This window comes from Leopardus geoffroyi, chromosome B4, assembly GCF_018350155.1.
Source record: "Leopardus geoffroyi isolate Oge1 chromosome B4, O.geoffroyi_Oge1_pat1.0, whole genome shotgun sequence".
Taxonomy (NCBI): Eukaryota; Metazoa; Chordata; class Mammalia; order Carnivora; family Felidae; genus Leopardus; species Leopardus geoffroyi.
In genome coordinates, this window is record NC_059341.1 from 68,860,415 (window position 1) to 68,880,649 (window position 20,235).

Genomic DNA, 20,235 nt, shown 5'->3' on the forward strand with positions numbered 1-20,235 from the left:
CTAGAGCAATAGCCTTTCAACTGCGTTTCTACATTCACGCTTCCTCCACTTTCTCTTTCCTCACCAGAGCTACCATCTTCAAGATCACACTACCACACTCCTGGGTATAAACCTTGCAGTGGCCTCCTGTAGTCTGCAAGATAGAAACTCGTCTTCCTCATAGCCTGCTATGGCCCTGCATGAGCTTGCCAGCTTTATGCACCCCTACACACTGCTCCATTCCTGTTTCCGCTTTAAAACTTCTACTGCTTCTCAACACGGCCACACTTGTCCTGCCTCAGCACCTTGCACCTGCCTGTCCTTCTAAAATGGGCATTCTCTCCTTCTTGACACCTCTATCTTTACCTGGTAACTCTCAGCTCAAATTTTATCCCTCTCCTTTATCCTCCCAGTTTACTAAGTGAGGATCCCCACTGGAGTCGAGGTACTTTATGAGTCTTCTTCATGACATTTAATGGGGTACATAGTTATGTATGAAGTTGAGTCATTACCTGATTAATATCTGCTGTCATTCTTGGAGAGGGGTGTTTGATGCAAGATCTAAAAGATGAGCTTCAGCCATATGTAGAGCTAGGTTTTACACCTATGTTTTGTGTATGAGGGAATATGACACGGGCTGCATTTTAAATGGAAAGGCTATTCTCACAACGTGTATTTGATGGGACAAGTTTTCTACCTCTGTGTCGATTCAGCCAAGCTTATCCTAACAGTATTTGAGAGGAAACATTTGTGGTTATGAGGGGTACTAAAGACCTGGACAAGAATGTGAAAATATTCTGTAAACTGTAAGACTTAACACAGTTTATTGCATTTACTGTTGTTAATATCACCGAAGTATCAGTTTATCCAAAACCTGAGCTATGTTGAATTTAATCCATTTGATTTTACCCAAATATTTCGTTTCCTCTGTGAAATGTTTTAGATTTACCTGTTTTTTCCCCTTAAGTTTGTGTGTATGTGTACGTATTAGTGTACTATCAATATGTATACATACATATGTAATGTGCACACACAAACACAGTATATACAATGTGGGTATGGTGTATATACAGGCTTCTCTAAAATATATTCCAATCTAGTGTTCAGTATCATAAAATGGGACCAGCTCAGCAGCAATTACCCTGTTTTATTTAAAATGTTTATTTTTAGTTCAATTTAATGATGGTGAATAACAGGATATTTGGACTCTGAGCCATCAATAGGCTTTGCAAACAATGAAAAAATCAAATCCCTTTAACTTAAAAGTGCTTACTGATTTTATAAATGTATTTTGCAAATATGCTAAAATTTTACTGTGATGGTGAAAGCAACAAACAAAAGCTTGTAGAGGATTAAAATACAACTTTTTTTTTGTAGAAAATGTTAAAAATCATTGCTCAAGTAGCGATACCTTTGTCTTCAAGCTAATTGACTATAATTTCATAATTATTGATTTGTAGATATCCAACTTGGATCATTTCTGAAGCTGAATTCAGAACAATCTTAAGGTAAGGTGTTTACTTAGAGAAAGAGAGATAGTGTGTGTGTGTGTGTGTGTGTGTGTGTGTGTGTGTGACAGAATAAAAAAATCTGATATTGAAAATGATATTGATTCCATTTTAACTTATAATATTTCTCAACTTAAAAAATATATCAAAACATATGATAAATAGCTTCATGACTACTTAATAAATGTCCTCTAAGTGTCCTTTCTGCAAATGCCCATATGAGCAAATCACTGTGAAAATATACAAAACAATTAGAGTACAATTAATACTAAATAGTGTAATGCTCAATGTTGCTGAGTTAATAGATGTTGCAGTGAGCTATCAGATGTGGGCTGAATAATAGGGATGTATCATGGAATTAATAGTAATAACAGTAACAATAACACCAACAGCAATAATAATACTATTTACTTAACATTATAATCCAGTCTACTAAATACTTTACAAAAATGCTTTATATCATACAATCTTTACAAATTTCTGAAGCCAAAGTATTATTATTCTCATTATTATTGTTAATATCATTTTATAATGAGAAACCTGAGGCATGTCTAGAGTCATGTAGCTGGTGAGTGGCATGGTTACCAGCTGAGGTCTATACCACACCAAGTTTTGGTTTCCTACCACTATATAAACTGCCTGGGGAAGGTAAGAGTTAAGCAGCATTTTGTGAACTTTGGATTCAGAAGAGAATGAGAAGGGAAGTTTTTGCAGTAAGAAGGCCACTTAACAAAAATGTAAAGGTGATCTAGATATTCACTGTGCTTGAGTGACAAGTTGGAATGAAGAACATTTGAGGAAAATGTAATGAAAATTGTGTAGCCAGAGCAGATGGAGCTTATGGACATATTTTGGTGGATAAATACCGAGTGTTCCAGTTTCATCTTTATTGCCCTCTACCCGAAAACTACTAATCTGGATTTTTGCTATTATAGTTGAGTACAGTAATCTACAATCTGGTCAGGGTAACCAGTTAAAAAAAATCAATTAGCAATAAAATACTAGAATTAGGAAGGATCATTGAAAATTATGTAGTCCTGTTAAAGCATGAAATGGCAGCCTACTCCTGATAGAGGCGTTAGAAACAGAGAGGCATGCTATTACCAAAAGACATGAAAGTAAACAAATATTACAGGTCTTCATGGTAGATTAGATAAAAGGAATAAAGGGGAATGAAGAGCAGAGATGGTTTCAAGTTTATTATAGCAAAAAAAGAAAAACTACAAAACTGATGAAAGGGAAATATTGTTAGACAACAGAGTAAGTTTGATTTTTCTTTCTTGCATCCAAAATGTCAATGGAGCCCCATATTCATATATCCTATAGGACACAGAAAATTACATGAAGAAAACAGGTGAAGATTGTGTTCTAATATCATTAAATGTATTTTTTTTTATAATTTTTTTTTTCAATGTTTATTTATTTATTTTGGGACAGAGAGAGACAGAGCATGAACGGGGGAGGGGCAGAGAGAGAGGGAGACACAGAATCGGAAACAGGCTCCAGGCTCTGAGCCATCAGCCCAGAGCCTGACGCGGGGCTCGAACTCACGGGCCGCGAGATCGTGACCTGGCTGAAGTCGGACGCTTAACCGACTGCGCCACCCAGGCGCCCCATTAAATGTATTTTTTAAGAGACTTTAGAGTGGATGATAACTGTGGAAGGATTAGTATAAAAATAGAAGCACATGGGCTGATTTTTTTCTTTATTTTTAATTTTCTTTTTAAATTTTTAAAAAGTTTTTAATTTTAATTCCAGCATAGTTAATATACAATGTTATGTTAGTTTCAGCTGTATAATACAGTGATTCAACAATTCTATATGGTACTCTGTGCTCATCATGATAAGGGTACTCTTAATCCCCATCACCTATTTCACCCATTCCCCTACCACCTCTCCTCTGGTAACCATCAGTTTGTTCTCTAGTTAAGAGAACAATACTTAAGGAGTGTTTCTTGGTTTGTATTGCTCTCTTTTTTTCCTTTGCTACTTTGTTTTATTTCTTTAATTATGCATATGAGTGAAATCATGTGATATTTGTCTTTCTCTGACTTATTTTGCTTACTCTCTAACTCTATCCATGTCATTGCAAATGGCAAGATTTCATTCTTTTTCATGGCTGAATAATATTCCATTATATGTATATCCTGCCTCTTCTTATCCACTTATCTATTGTTTGACACAGGGTTGCTTCCCTAATTTGGCTATTGCAAATAATAATACAATAAACAGAGGGGTGCATGTATCCCTTTGTATTAGTAGTTTTGTATTTTTTTGGTAAATATCCAGTAATGCAATTATTAGACCATAGGGTAGTTTTATTTTTAACTTGTTAGGGAACCTCCATAATCTTTTCTACAGTGGTTGCATCAGTTTGCATTTCCACCAACAGTGAATGAGAGTTCCTTTTTCTCCACATCTTTGCAAACACTTGTTATTTCTTGTGTTTTTAATTTGAGCCATTCTGAGAGGTGTTAGGTAATATCTCATTGTAGTTTTGATTTGTATTTCCCTGATGATGAATGATATTGAGCCTCTTTTCATGTGTCTGTTGGCCATCTGTATGTCTTCTTTGGAGAAATATCCATTTGTGTCTCCTGCCCATTTTTATTTGGATTATTTGGTTTTTGGGTATTGGGTTGTGTAAGTTCTTTATATATTTTGGATACTAACCCTCTGTCAGATGTGTCATTTGCAAATATCTTCTCCCATTCCATAAGTTACCTTTTAGTTTTGTTGATTGTTTCCTTTGTTGTGCAGATGCTTTTTATTTTGATGTAGTTCCAATAGTTGATTTTTGCCTTTATTTCCCTTGCCTCAGGAGACCTCTAGAAAGAAGTTGCTATGGCTGATGTCAGAAAAATTACCACCTGTGCCCTTTTCTAGGATTTTTATGGGCTCAGGTCTCACATTTAGGTCTTTAATCCATTTTGAACTTATTTTTGTGTATGGTGTAAGAAAGTAAAGTGGTCCAATTTCATTCTTTTGCATGTATGTAGATGTCCAGATTTTCCAACACCATTTGCTGAAGAGACTTTTTCCCATTATGTATTTTTTCCTCCTTTATCAAAGGTTAATTGACCATATAACTGTGGATTTATTTCTGGGTTTTCTTTTCTGTTCCATGGATATATGTGTCTATTTTTGTGCCAGTACCATGCTGTTTTGTTTGCTACAGATTTGTAATATAATTTGAATTCTGGAATTGTGATGACTCCAGTTTTGTTTTTCTTTTTCTTGACTTTGACTATTCAGGGTCTTTTGCGGTTCCGTTCAAATTTTATGATTCTTCAAGTCCTGTGAAAAATGCTGTTTGTATAGGGATTGCATTATATTTGTAGGTTGCTTTGGGTGGCATAAACATTTTAACAACATTTGCTCTGCCTCCATGTGCATGGAATGTCTTTCCATTTCTTTGTGTTGTCTTCTGTTTCTTTCATCAGTGTTTTATAGTTTTCAGAGTACAAGTCTGTCACCTCTTTGGTTAAGTTTATTCCTCAGTATTTTATTCTTTTTGGTGTAATTGTAAATGGTATTGTTTTCTTGATTTCTCTTTCTATTGTTTCATTATTAGTGTATAGGAGTGTAAACGATTTCTGTACATTGATTTTGTATCCTGTAACTTTACTGAATTCATTTGTCAGTTCTAGAATTTTTTTTTTTTTGGTGGAACCTTCAGGTTTTCTATATGTAGTATTATGTCATCTGCAAATAGTGAAAGTTTTACTCCTCCTTACCAATTTGGATGCCTTTTGGGGGCTGATATTCTAAACACCATTTTCAGTTGAACATTTTAAAAATAAAATATAACTATGTAATCCTGAAAAATGCATGTGAGATAATGCAACCTAATAATAGTCCGACCTTCTATGCCTAATTCTAAACTTGTAAACTTTTTGTTTGTTTGGGATTTCTTTGGCAATATAATGTTGATTTTTTTAACTAGGTAAATGCAAATTACTTAAAACTCAACTCTGGAAAACATTTATTTTAAATGCGGACAATATTGATTGCCTTTCATTGAGTATTATCTTGTTAATTATGCTTCAGGTAAAATACAATTTAAAATCACTTTTATTTCAGAATGAAAACATCCATTGTGTAATGAAATATGTGAATTAGACGATAAACAGGAAGAGAAAGAAAGAGAACAAGCTCAACTTAGGCTACAAGTTAATTCATTTGGAGTGAAGTCTGATTAAGGCTGGCTTGCAATACTATAATATTTTTTATAATACCATAACCGTTTTTTCCTAGGATTAATAAAAAAAAGGACAAGTTGAAATGATATGTACTACAGAATTATAAACTTCTTACATTTTACTAACCATTTTCACTCATAGGTTAAATTCATCAAATATTAGTTCAGGACCTAAATTTAGTGTTAAATTCTGGGTCTACCACATTTTCAATAGATACAGTTCCTCTTTTCAAGATGCTCAGAGTCTAGTTTAAAAAAAAAACAAATATGTAAACAAGTTATTATAGTATAGTGTAATTCCTTGCTGTAGAAGCAAAGGGATAGGATTACTTCTGATTCAGTGGATCAGGACTGCTCATAAATATCAGCAAGGGAATGTGGAGCTTCATAAGCCTGAAAGAAGATATCCTTCTGAAATTTGGATTTAAGCTTAATCATGTTTTAGAAAACTCTAATGTTAGTGCAAAATTAACAGTAGGCTTTGAATTTCTTAGAATTTGATTCTCAAAGACTGTGATTTTTTTTTTGTTTGTTTTGATTGCAGTCTGGAGGAGAGTCTTCATATAATGGACCATCTATTTTTAGCAAGTAGGGATTTAACATGTGAAACATATTGCCTGCGATTTGCTACTGATTTTCCTTGACAGCCGTACTATCAAGAATGTTACTTGTTAAATGCATTAAGAAGCTGACTGGGAAAGCTATCACTTTGTTAACAGTTTTACTTAAGTAATAAAACCTTTGTTATATAAGCAATGGGATGTATTATTTCAATTTATAAAAATAAAGTTGGATAGGTTTTAAAAAATAGGGAATCAGTTCCTTTTCTGGCAGTTGTTAAATGAAAAACTGTAAAAATATAACCACGAAACCCTTCTTTTAAAATGCTTTTCTGAGATGGTAGGAAAGTAAAGACTCTAAAATAAAAACAAAGCAAAAGCAGCAACCCTCAGAGGAAAGCAAGGCCAAAGCTGGGGAGACAAGGTGAAGTCTAGGGCTAGTCCAAGTTGGAGTCTGATAGATGGTTTCTCAGGAAACCAGGATCCTTGCCCTTAGAATTCAGAACTTTTGGTCAGCGTTCACTGGGATTTGGTGGCAGGTTCACCTGTGTGATCCAACATGTTTCATCCAGTAATGTAGAATGTTTCTGGATTCACAATTGGTGGGAGGAAGCAAAAGAAATAATTTGCCACATGAATCTAAATTCAACGTTTTCAAGATAAATTTCTAGAGAAATTAGTTAACAAGTCAAAAACTACAAAACATAAAGAATAAAATAGATTTAAAAGAAGGCTGGAAAAAGCCATGACAGAAGATACAGTTCTAAAAGGTATATTATGCTACAATGAGCAGATTTGGAAGAAAAATATGTTTAATACTGTATTAATTTTCTATCGTTTCCATACCAAATCACCACACACTAAATGTCATAAAACACACAGATTTATCACGTTACATTTCTATAGATCAGAAATCTAAAACGAGTGTCACCAGATACAAAGTATACCCAGGATGCATTTCATTCTAGAAGCTCCAGAGGAGAATTGAATTGGTTTCCTGTTCACTTGGCTTCCTGGCAGAATTCAGTTCCTTGTGGTTGTAGGACTGAGCTCCTTGTTTTGTTGCTGGCTCTAAATTGAGGATTTCTCCTAGCTTCCAGTTGTTATCTCATGCCTTGCATTGGTCCCACCTCCCCTGCTTTTTTTTTTTTTTTCCAAAGCCAGCAATAGCAGGTTGAGATCTTCTCACATCATATCACTCTGACCCCTTTCAATTCAAGTTGGCAGTATCTTTGGTTGTATAAAATTTTCTAGAACTCTGTGGGTGTTCCGTGGATGGAAGGATTCTATGGAGGATTCACCCCATTAGACAAGAGCCTCACCAAAAGATCTTAAGAAAATTTCTTCACTATTTTTGGCTTTGGCTGAGATGGCTGAGGGTGTCTATGATCACTTCCTTAATCTCTTTAAAGAGTCTTTTTTGCTGCAGAATACTTTGCTCTCTTGGTTTTTCTGAAGAATATTAGAAAACTAATCACTTAGTTTTAAATAAAAATTGCATTAAAATAATCTTTTAATTTTAGCATCTTTGCATATTTGTGATACAGATAGGTTAAGAATTTCCAAAATCCTCAAGCCCTGGTTCCTTTTTGTTTAACAGCTTCTCCTTCTATTTATCTCTCTCCCCTCGCATTTTACTCTAAAGAGAAAAAAAAAGTCAGCCTGCACCTTCAACATTTTGCTTGGAAATCTTTTCAGCTAAGTATTCAAATTTATTGCTTACAAGTTCTGCTTTCCACATAACTGCATGACACAGTTTTGTGCCACTATGGAAAAAATTCCTTTCGTCTGGTTTCCAATAACATGTTTTCATTTCCTTCTGAGCCTTCAATCAGCAGCATGCTTAAAATCTACATTTCTGTTTAGTCTGTTCATGACCATTTATGTTTTCTTCTGAGAAAATATAGAATTTCTCTGTAATGCTTGCACTTCCTTCTGAGCCCTCGTGGACAGTCTTTAAAGCCCTTCTTTCTGCTAACAGTCTATTCAAATAAGTGTCAGCTTCCTCCCCCCGCCCGCCATGCTTCTCAGAATTCTTCTAACTTGTGCCTGCTGCCTGATATCAAAAATCAGTGCCACAGTTTTAGATATTTGTTACAGCAACACCTCACTCCTGATACTGAAATCCATATTATTTTTCTACTGCTGCTAACAAATGACTACAGACTTAATGGTTTAAAACAACACAAATTTATTATTTTACAGTTTTCTAGATTAGAAGTCACTATAGTTCTCAATGGATTCAAACTTAAGAGTGGCAGAAATATATTCCTTTCTGGAGGCTCTATGGGAGTATCAGTTTCCTGCTCATTCAAATTCCTGACTGAGTTCAAATCCTTATGATTGTAAGGACTGGGTCCCATTTTATTGATGATTATAAGCTGAAGTTTGTTCTTGGCTTCTAGGGGCTGCTGCATTTCTTGGCTCATGGACCCATCCTTACCTTTCAAAAACCAACAACAGTGGGCTGAATCTTTTGCACTTTTCATCTCTCTGGCCAATTTTTCTGCCTTCCTCTTCTGCTTTTAAGAACTCATGTGATTAGACTGGGACCATCCAGACTTTTAGGATAATCTTACCATCTCAAGTAAGCTTACACTGATTACATCTTCAAAGTCCCATTTGCCATGTAAAATAATATACTCACAGATTCCGAGGACTAGATCACAGGCATCTGGTGGGGGGGGGGGGAAGGCGGATATTATTCCAACTATCAAAAGTATATTTAAAGAAATGTTTGTGGGGCGCCTGGGTGGCTCAGTCTGTTAAGCATCCGACTTCGGCTCAGGTGATGATCTCACGGTCCGTGAGTTCGAGCCCCGCATAGGGCTCTGTGCTGACAGCTCAGAGCCTGGAGCCTGCTTCCGATTCTGTGTCTCCCTGTCTCTCTGACCCTCCCCCGTTCAGGCTCTGTCTCTCTCTGTCTCAAAAATAAATAAACATTAAAAAAAATTAAAAAAAAAGAAATGTTTGAAAATATGAGCAAGAAACTAGAGAGTGTAAAATGAGAAGTAGTTTTGGAAAAGAATCTAATAGAAACATGTTATAACCAAAACTATAAACTTAAAGAACAGTTTAGTAGGACTGACCCAGCTAAAGAGAGAATTAGTGATCCAAAGAAATGGCTATCAAAGAGAGAAACATTATAGGGAGAAAACAAAAAGGTAGAATTTACCAGAGAGAAAATAGACCATGGAATGGATGATGAGCAGAATAAAGATATAATGTATGTAATTGGTATTCTCAATGGAGAAAATAGAAATAAGGAAAAGGAAATATTTGAAGAAGCAAATGCAGAGAATTTTCTAGAATTGTTGAAAAATACTTAATTGTCATATCCTGAAAGTCCAAGGAAACTGAAAGAGCATAAATTACAAGAAAATTACATCAGAACACATAAAAATTAAACCACAAAATCCCAACAATAAAGAAGAATTGGCAGGAGTTAGAAAAACAACTGCTAAAGGAAGGGCAGTTAGGTTAATGGTTGACTTCTAAATAGCTAAAATGGAAACCAGAACTTTTGGGATATAGGATCTATTTGGAAGATTCCCTTTCTCTGGGAACAGCTTCTACCTCATTCTACCTACTTTTATCTTCCAATTATATGTTATTGTGAAGGTCTTCTTTGCATTTCTTCACTCAGCTCTTATTTATTTTCATTTTTTTAAATGTTTATTTATTTTTGAGAGAGAAAGACAGAGTGCAAGCAGGGGAGGGGAAGAGAGATAGAAGGAGACCTAGAATCCAAAGCAGGCTCCAGGCTCTGAGCTGTCAGCACAGATCCTGATGTGGGGTTTGAACTCACAAATCGAGATCATGACCTGAGTCGCAGTTGGGTGCTTAACCGATTGGGCCATCCAGGCACCCCTCTTCACTCAGCTTTTAAATACTGTGTAACATTTCTAATATCTAACAAATATGAGCATAAATAAATGTATGATATTTTTAACTACCCATTAATTTAACAGATATCCATTATCAGCTCACTGTGATGCTCCCTATACCCCAGATTCTACTCTAGGCACTAGGGATATTAAAAAAAAATCTATCCTTCTGTCGTAGTATCTATTTATATCAATTTTTTATCAATTATAAGTTATGAGTATAGCCATACCATTATTATTACTTGTAAGGTGACTTCTCTCATTTGTCATTTAAAATCCTTTACATCTTTATAACTTTTAATTTTTTTTAAATGTTTTTATTTATTTTTGAGACAGAGAGAGACAGAATATGAGCAGGGGAGGGGCAGAGAGAAAGGGAGACACAGAATCCGAAGTAGGATCCAGGCTCTGAGCTGTCAGCACAGAGCCCGACGCGGGGCTTGAACCCATGGACTGTGACATCATGACCTGAGCCGAAGCCAGATGCTTAACCGACTGAGCCACCCAGGCGCCCGTATAACTTTTATGCTATATGATTTTTCAACAATTCTGTGGACTCTCCCTAAATGCTACAGTTCATATAGGACTTAGTGGCTATCATCAATGAAAAGTAATTTGTTTAGCACCAAATTTGTGCTCACTATTCTGTTTGGCATTTTCTCAACACTGGGAAAAGTTGTAGAGCCCTAGTGTATCTCTCAGTGTCATTAAAGCCTATTTATTGTAGTACATCTTGGCAGACTCTCCTTATTGTTATTTCTGTTAACACATCTGAATTATTTTGGATGTTTAATAACTTGAGTTCCTCATCAATTATATTAGAATGAATTATAGAATACATATTAAAAGCTATTGCTTTATTTTTCAAGCATGACTAATGTAGGAAAATCTCATGACTTTCTATTCCATTTCATCAGAACAAGAACTCCTTATTCAATAAAAGGAAATCCAAGACGGCACAGGGGATTTAGTGTCTGAGATTTGATGAAGAATAAAATAAAATGACTGTAACTTTTCATAATGAAAACATAAGCTTTATTTTCTTTCTGAGTTGCACAGTGCCATTTATCTGGAGTTTAAGAAAACATTTTACTAATTATTAGTGAATAATTATTTACTGGGTCTTACTAGATATATAGTTATATCTGGAATATCCATAATTTCTTATGACATTTCTTTTGTAGAGAACAAAATATTAGTGTCAAACAGAATTCATTTCAATCCTAGCTTTGCAATAATAGCTATGATACCTCAAAGTATATATCTTCTCTGAACCTTTATATCACCATAATAAAACAAACAAACAAACAAACAAACAAAAAAGTGGACATCAAATGCAGTCATGTCTCTTTTATTTATTTATTTTTGTATATAACTCTAAGTTGGCATGCCTGTATTAGCAGGAAGCCCAATGTCTGCATCTTGACGTCCTTTGCACACCTACTTCCATTGCCCAAGATTCCCAGAGGACTATTCATCAAATATGGGCTGCCCTGCTTCCAAATACCAAGCAGAAAGAACAAAGTCCATCTGCTGCTTTCTGTCCCTACACACAGAGATGCTATGGAAAACTGGTTCCCTGGCTCAGTCCAGCTGATGATTTTGCACCGCTACTGGGATGTCCTGCCCGAAACAAATTTCTGCACTCTCTTGGGCTTCATAATTCCATCTGTCAGCTAGAAGAAGCTCAGGCATTGTTCCTGTAATATCCACTGTCATACCATGGCCAGGAAAGGAGAAAGTTTGCCAGCCTCAGCCTTTCCTCAGGAATATCTAAACCGTGGTTCTAAGCTTGGGTCATGGCCATGCTCTCCCTCACCTCATGGTGATCTCTTTGAGGGTCCTGGTATCCTTTCCCGCCCACAACCTCAAACAGGAACAGGAATCCTTCAAAGAGGTTCCAATAACGTTAAGTCACAAAAGGATCGTTCCCTATCCCCAAATAACCTCTTGGAAAGTCTATTCAGTGACCCTCTCATAGAGGAGTGAGCCATAATTTAGCAGATCATAAAAGGTCCTGTTAACTTCTCAAGGGAAATAGGTATCTATTAGGGACAAATAAAATGACTCTTTAAAAAGTTCTTTCTAGATGATTTTTTAAGTTCACTACAGAAGCTTCTCTTCATATATATATATATATATATATATATATATATATATATCCCAAATGAGATTACAAAACATTTAAGGGAAAAGAATTATATCTTGTGCATCTTTAAAATTGTTTTTTTTTAATGTTTGTTTATTTTTGAGAGAGAGACAGAAAGGGAGCAGGGGAGGGCCAAAAAGATGGAGACACAGAATCTGAAGCAGGCTCCAGGCTCTGAGCTGTCAGCACAGAGCCGGACACAGGGCTCAAACCCATGAACTGTGAGATCATGAGCTGACCTGAAGTCAGATGCTTAACTCACTGAGCCCCCCAGGTGCCCCATATCTTGTGCATCTTTAAAACCTCCATAGATTATTCAGCACAATGCCCTATAGATAAATATCAATTGCTATGTAATTATTGATTTAGTGATTACTTTGGGATTGATTTTTCCATATGTAGATAACATAATCAGCTTTTTAAATTTCCTGGTATGATTTTCGGCTGTCATACTTATGTTGTTATTCTGAGCAGAAACTTGGCAATGAAAGGAGATGAAATTCTAATCCATATATTTGCATTTTGATTACTGAATCACCTGTCAATAACACTTAAATTGCTTAGAAATTATCATGAACACTTGAAATGATGGAGTTCTTTCTCAGAAATGGTGAGGCAAGAATATATTTGTATGTATTGCAGTGGAAAGAATCTAAAAAAACTTAAATTTGAATTTTAGATCTCCACTGACACCTGTAAGAGTATAGGCAAGCCATTTAATTGCTCCTCATGTGACAAAATGAGGTGGCAATTAAAAGATTTTTATAACAATTAGAGAAAACATGTATCTAATAGGAGTGATTTAACTTAAAAATGCACTTATTTTGAAAAAATTTGGAAAATGAGAGCAATAACTCATAGTGTCACATGTCCGAGACAAGCTTTTATTAACATCTTGAGATATTTTGAAGTCATGTGTACCTAATTTTTAACATTCATTGTTTTCACTTCATCTTGTGCTGATTTTTGAAACTTTCCATTGTCACAAATTCTTCAAAAAACATCACTTTAACTTATACCTTATATAATTTGGCCATTTCTCCTGGCTACATTAATTCTTTTTCTAATGTTTCACTTAAAAATAATTTTTATTTTAACATGCTTTAAATAGTCCCATATTTGTGTATATTTTTTCAGAACATAACCTATGAAAATTTGTAAGATTCTGACTTTTTATATAATTACACCCTTGATATTTACTACTTTAACATTGCTTGGTCCGTCTAAACTTGAAATAGCTCCACAGATCCATGACTTGTAGACAGCTGTTATTTTGCAGAAGTTCATACTTTGCTGCCCAAGGCTATTGTCAATTACAGGTACTTAATCTATTGTGTGAGTCTGGGGGCTTCATGTTCCCTTGTATTCAGCTTAATTGATCTCTCTGCTCCATGGTCCACGTTAATCTCTCCTTATCATGGTGTTATAATAGATCCATAGTTTTCCTAACATAAACCATCCTTTTACCCAAAAGAGTATTCATTTAAGTCGTTCTGGAGCTTGATTTGCTAGGGTTTTATTTATTACCTGGCGCCTATGACCACATCTATATTTTTTCCATCTTATCCTTTGGTAGATTTGGTATCAGAGCTGGAATTCTAGGTTTATACAATGGAAGTGGTAGCTTAATTATATTCTACATAGTGTAATGGAAACCTGGGAAAATAAAAGTTAAATGTAACAACTGTCATAATTTAACCAGTAGCTAATATTTTAGATGACAGAATCAGCATTTGAACCAATTACAATTATAATACCGAGTTCAAACCAACAAGATAAAATATTTCAGAAATAAATACAAAATGTCCTCTTTTACACTTGAAAGTAGAATCTATAAATATGGGGTAGTAAGGATCTGACTGGACACCAGTTGTACATTTGGGAAGAGAAAAGTGTTATATGCAGCACCACAGTTCACCAGCTGTGAATGAAGCTAGTGTCGATTAATTGTGCTCATAAAGCAGAAAGAGAGTGGCACTTTTCTCAGGTTCTGAGGTTCTTTCACAGCTAGAAATTCCAGGACATGAAAGACTTGTGTGATGCGTATTACTTCTGCTGTTGAGGCCCACAATTGGTTGGTCTTTGGCACTTGACAGGTCCAGTTGATGCCCTTTGCTGCCTCTAAAGGTAACACAGATGAACTGGAGGAGCCAGTGAATCTCCCTAGCAGCTTTTTGAGGGAGACAGTCTTACTGGATAGGAAGCCACATTCCTTTCTTAGGCCAAGTGAGCTGTTATCGCCACTCTAGTACTATCCCTTCGTTCTGCCAGGATATCTCTTATAAGACTTGATCCCTAGGTCAGAACTTCCATTCATAGTCTGTGGACTCCCTAAACTCATAGGAAACTCACAGTTCTCTCTGTGCATCACTGAGTTGCATAGAAAACTAGAGTGGACTTTGCCTTTTTCAGGGAGAAAAGTTTGTGCCTCTTGGCCACCTTGTAGCAGTTCAGTCCCCAGGTCCTAGTGGCACTGGAAATATCTGGCTTTCTGCTGTTCCGTTAACCTGCAAGCAGGAAAGGAGAGCCAGCATCGCACATTCAAAATCCCTCGCAAACCTCAAGGGTGAGTTTTCTGTTTACCTCTCCTACCCCTGCCACCACCCAACAGAGGAGGGGGAGCAGTAGGAATCTCTTATTTCACCATAAATTCTTCTCTGCATCTCTGTTACTGAAGCTTCTGTTAATTTTTTTCCGTTAAAAGATCCCATAAAACCAGTTCTGCCTGTTGCCCAAAAAACAATGCCTTCACTCAAATTTGAGAGAGGCTGTTTTGCAGCAATTAGGGGCTGAGCCTTTATTCTCAGGTAGCCTTTACCTCCACAGAATCCCTGCCTTTTTCTTTTAGACACAACTGATGAGAGAGGCTTTCCACTACTCTATGGCTAAGGTTAGGGAGGAGCATTTTTCTCAAATTTTTATTTTCTATTATTACAGCAATGTTTAATACTTATTGTAGTTAGATCTAATTTCCTACCCTAAGTGCCATATTTGACAAATTTGAATTATTTGTACACATTGATGCATATGGTATGTATGTAATTTATCAATTGGTTCCTGTTTACATTTTAACACATGAAAAGGTGATCACTTTTAAGATGGCATCGGTTACCTTTGATTTTGCCTAACCTATGTCATTGTACTGCCTCCAGAAATGGTTTATCACCGTATTCTAGCAGTAATTACAGGCGGTTGTATGGCTCACCTTTATTACCTGTCAATACATCCAAATTCTCTATTGTAGTGTAAAATTCCCCCCGTCTCACTTACTAATGCTCTTTGTGACCAAAGTTGGGCCATTTTCTCTACCAGCTCAATTAAAATACATATGGGCACTGATTTCATTTTTTTTTTTTTTCATTTGAAACAGGGACATCGACTCAATTGTCAGATTAGCTCAGGGATAAATTTGGTAGGAACTAAGAAACACAAGTAGATTATTTCTTTAAATATTATAAACATAAACCTATATTTCACTGCTCTAAAGCCTCTATCATTCATTTACATACATAATCATTTTTAAGCTTCATAAAATGCCTGTGAAATAGGTAGCTTGTGCATGTTCATAGACCATTAGTAGTAAAACTACAAGGTAATACAGCTACCACTTTGTTAAGATATATAAGAATTGACTCTGAAGGCATACATACTATATATTAAAAAACAACCAACCAATATGTTCTCACTGAGCACTGGCAATAGTTGATGATTCATTACGGGAAGGGAGAGGGTTATATTAAAGCAAAATAAGGGATGAAATTACTGCAGATACAGCCTAATCAGCCCACAGATGGTTCAAGTCACTTGCTTTGTGATCAGCACTCTATGGGGTTTTATGGGTGATGCATAAGAACATAAAACGTGATTCTATTCATCAAAGATCTCATAATCCATGTAAGAGGATAGAATTCACCTTGAAGAATTATTAGAAAATAATTATTTTCTGTTAGGGTGTAGCATGCTGACCTTAGGAATTCAGAGGATGGTGGCCTAAGGGAATGATTCCTCTAAAAGATAACATGAGCTGAGCTCAGGAAAGAGGAGACAGAGATGGGCTGAGCACACACCTCCTCCACTCACTCTTTTTATTTTTGGAAGAATCTTACTTAACCTCTTTGAATCACACATAGCCATAGGGGTGAAACAAGGAGACAATGTCTACTTTACTCACTTTAAAAGCTGTGAGGATTAAATAAGACGTTTTATATAAAATACTTAGCAAAAGTATTTTGCTTGGCAAAAAAGGAAATAAGACATTTAATCACCGGCATTTCTCTTTCTCCTCTTTTCTTTGAGATAGGTAAAATCTGGGTATGTAAACAAAGGAACTTGAAATAATCAAATAGGTAGAAAAGGTAAAATACTGTAAACCCAAACACAAAGTAGGAATGAATAGAGTAAGCCTAGACAGCATGAGAAACCAGCTTACCTATGGAACAATGGAAACAATATATTCTTAATTTCCAGAGACCTCCTCCACATTATTTTCTATCTTTTTAAACAAGTTTTTAATGTTTTTTATTAATTTTTTTTTTAACATTTATTTATTTTTGAGACAGAGAGATAGAGCATGAACGGGGCAGGGGCAGAGAGAGAGGGAGACAGAATCGGAAGCAGGCTCCAGGCTCTGAGCCATCAGCCCAGAGCCCGACGCGGGGCTCAAACTCACGGACCGCAAGATTGTGACCTGGCTGAAGTCGGACGCTCAACCGACTGAGCCACCCAGACACCCCAAGTTTTTAATGTTTTTTAATTGTTTTTGAGAGAGAGAGAGAGAGAGAGAGAGAGAACAAATGGGAGAGGGTCAGAGAGAGAGGGAGACACAGAACCTGAAGCAGCCTCCAGGCTCTGAGCTATCAGCAAAGAGCCCAAATGAAGGACTCGAACTCACAAACTGTGAGATCATGATCTGAGCTGAAGAGGCTTAACTGACAGTCACCCAGGTGCCCCTTCATTACTTTCTATCTTGATTTACAGTTAATTGTCATATTTCTCAGTAATGAGGTCTTAACTGCTTTTGTTTTTGCTTTATTTCTTAAGTTATAGTTGTTTGTTTTTATTCTCCATAAACCTTGGCAATGTTTCTTGCATCTGGATTCTTAGGAAATGTTATTCATTTATGTATTCATTAAGTAAATATTTATTGAGCACCTACTGTGTGAATAAATTTAGGTTATATAGATAACATGAAACCAGATCATGAAGCACATTGGACTTGGACATAAAATCTGATACTCGTGGGGTGAGTGCCTTTCTCGTCCACTCTAAGGTATACTTCATTCCCTGTGGTTCTTTAAACAGCTGTGCCAGGCTGGGTCATTCCTCCGTGCTTTTAAGTGGCCTTCTCTTCCTGGAATAACTCCTCTGTCCTCCATCTTATCCGTTTGGAAAATATCTACTCTTGTCCAGTGCTCAACTGAATGAAACCTTTCCTGACCTTCTTCCTCACCTTCTCAGGTCGATTATACAGTTATCCTTTCTGCTTCCTCTGAACTCAGTACTTATTCTCATCATTGTACCTATAATACATTATTGCATCTGTTCACATCTCTCCCTATTAGGCTACATATTTAAACACTGAATTGGAGAGGAGTAGGGAGGAATTTCATACGGGTAAATTTAGATCATTTTTCTTATACATACCTAATAAGTTCAACAATTCAGAATTTTACCTAGATGTATGTAAAATGAGAAAATGTTCACTGTCTTGACAAAAATAATAAATTTAGTTTAATGTCTGTATCATTGCACAATGAAGAAACCAACTGAGATAAATATGCTCTTTGAGCAGCACTTTTTGTGAGTATTTTTTAGCTTAGCCTGTGAGAGACAGCAACATTATTTTTGTATTGCTGAAGTGCTTTGAGAGCAATGCCCCGGTGACAGCATAAACAAAATACAAAGGCCAGTTTGTTTTTATATCTAAATGGGGGATTGTTGGTGAAGAGTTGTGCCAGCCAGTACAGAGTGGAATAGTGTTTTATTCCTCTCAAGATAGATGGATTGCTGAATTGCCTGAGTTCCTGCTGTTTTATACTCTGCCCCTTGAATTTGAAAATGAATAACTGCCCTTTTTTTCTTGAATGAGAGTGAGAAAATATATAATTTAAATAAAACTGAACTCATAATATTGTCATTAAAGAATATGTCCACCTGGTACTTTACCCACATGGTGTATTGCCAAAATGTCTTATATGTTAAATGTTTTATTTTTTAGTAAATCATAACATTATTTAAACTGGAAATGCACAGTTTGCCAGTGTGTTACACTATTAAAATGTTGTTCCTTCCAGTGAAGTGACTTAAATTTTATATCATTGATACAGCCATTATTTGAAATTTTTTGCTGGGAGATAATTTAATAAAAATTAGAAACTTGTCTTTTGAGCACCATGGTGAAAAGTCTCTGTGGGAGATAGAAATAAAAAGAAAGTTCCCCCAACCAAGGAGCTCTCAACAAACAGAGAAAAATTATTTCACGTACAGAAGATTACAACACAGAAGGATACGGGAAAGTAACAATAACTATGAGAACAGCGAAAAGAAAGTACTTCCCATGGAGATGAATAATTAGCTTCACAAAATGATGGAACTTGAAAAATGAGTCTCACAAATGAGGAGGGAGGAATTAGAAGAAAGGGATGAATTAGATCATGGAAATCCGTAACTACTGAGAGAAAATTTTATTTTTTTCTCTAGATATAAAGGAGTTGTGGCAGTTATTTTTCCTGTGTGCCAATGGACTAGGCTGTAGTGCCCAGTTTTTAATCAAATATTAATCTAGGTGTTGCTGTGGAGGTATTTTGTAGATGTAGTTAGCATCTAAAATCAGCTGACTTTAAGTAAAACAGATTACCATCCTTAAGGTAGGGGATTTTATCCAATCACTGAAAGGCCTTCAGAGAAAACACTGAAGTTTTCCAGAGAAGAAATTCTGCCTTAAGTCTGCAGAATCAACTCCTGCCAAATTTCTAGCCTTCTGGCCTACCGAGGGATTTCTTACTTGTCAGCCACACACCTATAATCACGTGAACCAATTCCTTGAAATAAATCTCTTTAAATATATTCTATACGTTACACATATATATTTTACATGTTATACATATATATTCTATATATTATACATACATGTCATACATATGTGTAGATATAAATATATTGACTGTGGTCAATGATTAGTGAGCAGAATATAGAAAGCAGAATATATTAACTGTGGTCAATGATTTGTGATCAGAATAAAACTATGTTTTTAAATATTCATAAAAGATAACAAATAGCCATGTTTATTATAGAAAGACTCTGTAGAAGGAGATTGATGGCTTAAAAGTAGAAAGGCAGCTTAGATGGTGATGACAAGATCCTAGAAAAGGTAAAGCAATCATGGCATTTCAAAACCAGATAGTCAACTTCCACCTGACTTTAACAAACTTACCTCAAACTGTTATAGTGATGCTAATCAAAGTATGATTCTGTGTGGCCTGGTAGACTATTAGAAATGCAAATTTGGGGGCTTTACTCCAGGTTTAAAATAATTTTTTTAATGTTTATTTATTTATTTTTGAGAGAGAGAGAGCGAGCAGGGGAGGGGCAGAGAGAGAAGGAGACAGAATCTTAAGCAGGCTCTGTGCTCATAGCACAGAGCGGGGATCGAACCCACGAACCATGAGATCATGACCTGAGCCGAAACCAAGAGTCAGATGCTTAACCCACTGAGCCACCCAAGCCCCCCTACTCCAGTTTTCGTATATCAGAATTTCTTAGAGTGGGACCTGGGAGACTGTGTTTTAAAAGAACTTTCCCAGTGATCCATGTCATGTAAAGTTGGAAAAGAACTGCACTATAGCAACAGGGACCAGCAGAGAAGAGTCTTGTGATGCTGAGGTGAGCTTCTCTAGGAAAGCAGAATGAAGAAATCAAGCTGGAGCTAACTAGAATTAATAATGGTTGATCA

At 35.9% G+C, this 20,235-nt stretch overlaps 1 protein-coding gene across 4 annotated transcripts in view; it reads left to right on the plus strand.

The window, feature by feature from the left end:
• CNTN1 (contactin 1) overlaps positions 1-20,235 on the plus strand; it is a 365,054-nt gene that overhangs the window by 82,520 nt on the left and 262,299 nt on the right. For 3 of the 4 annotated variants that reach the window (XM_045466116.1, XM_045466115.1, XM_045466118.1), the window contains exon 2: positions 1,440-1,487. The exons of the other annotated variant lie outside the window; for it this stretch is intronic. The gene's annotated coding sequence lies outside the window, so the exon portion shown is untranslated. The remainder of the gene's footprint in view (positions 1-1,439; positions 1,488-20,235) is intronic. 4 annotated transcript variants of the gene reach the window in all.